General features: G+C 40.7%; 1 long non-coding RNA gene across 1 annotated transcript; it reads right to left on the bottom strand.

Moving 5' to 3' along the window:
- Positions 1 to 372: 372 nt before the first annotated feature.
- LOC308327977 lies at positions 373 to 1,565 on the bottom strand. Its single transcript, XR_013965238.1, has 4 exons — positions 1,489 to 1,565; positions 795 to 972; positions 513 to 589; positions 373 to 417 (listed from the first exon to the last, which is right to left on the bottom strand). It is a non-coding gene; the product is annotated as an uncharacterized lncRNA (long non-coding RNA).
- Between the last annotated feature and the right edge of the window lie 2,834 nt (positions 1,566 to 4,399).

Raw genomic sequence — 4,399 nt, 5'->3', positions numbered from 1 at the left:
GACAAAACATGAGACAGACAGACAGCAGTGGATGGGAAAGGAGTTAGACTTGGGGGTATAGAAAAGGCAAGTTTAGGTGGATCTGGGGGACTGGGAGGGTAAGATGGGTTAAAGGTTGTCAGTGAAGTCGGTATGGGGCTGTATAGTCGATTGAAAGGTTGAAATCACATGAACACAAACACACATAAATATATACAGATAATACAAACACAAACCGGGTCATCGCTCATGAAGTCAGAAATCATCAGTCGTCAGTCGTTAGTAGTCAGCCCCCCCTCCCCTCCCCTCAGCAGTACCAAGCCTGAATTCATGCTGGCTGGACTGGATTTCCCCAGGCGGTAAAGAGCACAGTAAGTCGTAATGATAAAGTACCAAGCCGTAATTCATGGTGGCTGGAGTTCATCACAAAGAACATCTCTGCAAAAGATTAGGAAAATAGTTAACAAGGCTCTTAGAATCAGAATATGTATATATAAAAACAGAACAGAACACTTTGAACATTTATTTTTTACCTCAACCTGTTCATATTTGAAAACAGTGTCCCATGATCTCTGGCTGAATCCTCCTTGTAAAAGACCAGATGATAGATCTAAAATCCAAATGATGTTGTAGTACAGTAAGCAAACAATTTCATTTAGGAGGAAATATTATTGTCATGATAATTAGCATGATAGCATAGATAAGTCAAGTTAGTCCAAACTTTTTTTTCAGGGGAAGTGGTACAGTAATTGGCTGCTAGTCCATACTGTTGTGAATAAACTGTTTGAGGTCAAACATTGAGTGAGTTCACCCACCTCAAACAGGTTCCGGATTGCATGCCAATCCTCAAACTTGAAGACAAGGCCTTCCAGTCTGTCTTCCCTGCTCTCTCCTTCGGCATAGGACAACTGGATGTTCCGACTGTTCCCCTCTGTCAGTCTGTCCCCACCTACAAAAACACTTTCCAGTCCATGTGGGGCCTTTGGCACATACCTACATGAAACATCAAGTAGACTTACTAGATTTATCAAAACCCTTCCCTTCAGATGCATATGTAAGTAAATTATATATTTTCCTTATTTCAAAACTTAATAAGGCATGTGGGGCACCTGCAGCATGTAATCAAGCCCCTGCACTCAACGATATTGGAATGGTAGAGATACATACAGGCTTTTTCCAATATATCATTATCAAATATCAAACATGTCCCACATTGTGCGATCTTTGATGACTATGGTCAGTAATGACATCAATGATGATGTTACAATGTCTGACATGTAAAGTTGGGCAATTGTGTGATGAGTGATGTAAATCCGGTAATGCCATGATGTGATTGAGATGATTAGTGGTAGAAAATCACTAATTTGGCAAGTTCAAGTGTCACTTTTTGATAAGCAATGGCCGCTGAAATGCACAAACACTGACTTTTTTTTTTACATGCCGTGGTATTGACAAACTGCACGAATACGAACATTGTGTTTCATAAATTCCAAGACAAGCCATACTTACTCATTCTGGATGTGCTGTAAAACGTCTACCAAGTCCCCAGTTTGGTTCTCATCTTTGAACAGAAGTCCAAGAGGATGCTATGAAGGAAGAATATATGGATTATAGTAGCATAACGTTTTTAGTTTAAATCCTATGCCAGTACACTAGTTGTTACTTGCTCAACTTAATGAAAAGTTAACTCAATGGTACAACTGACAGTTGTAGTGTAAGTCATTTAATACTTACGTGGGTGGAGGCCTTTGACATTGTGTTTGAATATTGGTGAGGGATGTGACTAGCCACTACAGCAGATAATGGCTTGAAAGCATCCAGGTACTGGGTCAGAATGCGGCTCCCTAGGACAACAAACTCTCGTCGCATATGGGCTTGGATCTCAGGACCAGGAAGGGAGTTCCCAATGTCATAGTCCATAATTGGCTGAGTTGGCTTGTCCCTGCTGAGATGGGTTATGGGCACTCTGTCTTCTACAGCCATGTGGTGAACCCAGTGGATGGATTTGTTTGCTTGGCTGGTAGACTGGTGGTGTGGGCGGATGAAGAAATCCAGATTGTCAAATATGATGGAATATGTGGGTGGTGGTGTTGGTTGTGATGGTCCTAGCGGCAAGACACTGCCGGCCAGATTTGTGCCATCGCCAGTCCCCTGATCAGTCTGTGAAGTGCCGCTGGGGAGAACAGCACCTCCCTGTGCAGCGATGGTGTTCTCCATGGTGCTTTGGGTGGTTTCATCTGTATAACACACACACACACACACACACACACACACAGAAAAAAAATGTGTTAACACATAAATGGACTCATAAGAATAAAGGATAAACACTTATGCAGCGACAAAATAAACAACGATCAACAAAAAGAATAGCCCTTCTAACCTGAGAAGACAGACAGATCAAAGCTGAGGATAGCTTCATCCAGGTCCCTTGCACTCGCTGTGTCACTCAGTGGGCTTGTTTCAGCAGACATAGCACCTCCGCCTTCAGCAGTGTCTGTGAAGCTGATTTGCTTCACTCTGTCTGCAGTGTCGGGGTTCCCGAAGATTTCACTTGCTACTTTCAGTAGGTGAAATTCCTGGCCGCAGGTCTTTGCCAATTCGGTGAGCTTTTTCACAGCGTTGGTGTGCGTTGTGGTTATACCCAGTTTGCTGAGCCTTTTAAAAACTGCCTTCTTTGCCCCTCCATACAGTAGAACACTGTCCACATAATATGCAAAGGCTGACAAGCGTGGTTCCCTTCCTCTCAGAGCTATTGCAGCAGCAGCACAGGTGACATGGGGAGACTGTTTGGTGATTTGATTAAATATAGAAAATATGAAAGGTGACGTAGACTGGATATCTGACAGCAACTGGGCGAATGAAAATGCCTTCAAATCATCTGCCGATGACCGCCACAACATACAACCCTGGGATGGACTACACAGTTTTTTGCTCTCATCCTCTATCAACTGTAGGAGATTGTTCTTAAGTTCTCCAAACAGTTCTTGGTGTCTGACAATCAGATTGGCTGCTGTTGTCCAATTCTCCAAGGTGAAGTGTTCGACAATCCCTGCCGTGTAGTTGTCACACACGGTTGTTCTACCCCTGATAGTAACCTGAAAGAAAAACCAAGGGGGTTATTATTAAATAATCATAACTGTGACTATGCATTTTTAAAGATAATGGGTGCCATTTTGAACGTCATATGATATGACATATAAGATTACAGTAATATGAGCTGGGGGCTTGAGGTATGTCATATTGCAATTTTAAGCATGTTAAGAAGCGCTTTCGACACCCCGTGGAGTGCGCAAAACGGCCTTGAATTAGTCATGGGAGTGTTTAAGGCGTGTTTGAGAGTTACCCAATCAACATGTCCGTACTATTTTCTTTACCAGTCAGCTGATGTGACATACGGAATGCGCACTTTGGGGATCGTTATATTACATTTCTTCAGGCTGGCACCATAGAAGACATGACATATGACTTTGTCACATTTGGGTTAATTATTCCTATTGCACTGCATGCTGTCACCTTTATGCCTCAAAATAAGTTGTTTCTATTGAGAAACACCAGTAAAATTATATTTAAATTAATTTAAATTATAATTATATTATATTTGAAATGAGTAATGAGTTGAATGCGTGGTGTATGCCCGTGATCGTATGGTCTTCGCTCGTAGCATTTTATTGAAGAAGACTTGGATTGAGTGTGATACAGCGTATGAAAGCACACTTCCCAAGGATTATGGCAATGTTTTTATTTATTTTTAAGGTTGAGAAATGAAATAATTATGGCCGTTTCTAATCTCAACATTTCAAAAATAAAAACCGTGGATGCGTCTTTTGCTGCGCTGTTGCCATGTCTCATAGAAACAAGTAAATAGGTCTATAAAAATAATCCCAAAATAAGCGCATATAACAGGGGTCTGTAACCTATTTTAAATTAAGTGCCATGTTTTTATTTTCTAGATAGTGAGTCTGCTATATCCAGATTAATTTTAATGACACCACATTAAAATAAAAAACATATTTTGATTGTCCACATATCACAAAGTTCTTCCATCTTTTTAAATATTTTCTTGTACATTGTTATAATGATCATTATATATCCGCCTGCAGTCAGAGTTCATAGTTTTAATGAATGAATGTGATTCATTGTGAGCTGGTAGATCTGCTATTTTCAAAAGTAAAATTTTAATTACATTTTTGTATTAGCCGTCCTTAGTTGGGCAAATGCATTCATCTGGGGATCCTTGACATGGGAATGTGCTGTGTGAGGATCACTGGTTTAAACAACATTAGGAGAAACCTTTAGAAACAAGAAAAGCAACCACAACTACCAATATTTACAAGCAACTTTACAGAAAAAGAAGCCGCTTATTCAGCAACGTCGTATTCCATATGTGTGTGCGTTCAACACGGGACGATAAGGCTTTCAT

Source organism: Protomyctophum bolini (assembly GCF_963924005.1).
Source record: "Protomyctophum bolini genome assembly, chromosome: 14".
NCBI lineage: Eukaryota > Metazoa > Chordata > Actinopteri > Myctophiformes > Myctophidae > Protomyctophum > Protomyctophum bolini.
This window is presented reverse-complemented; position numbering and strand designations above follow the sequence as displayed.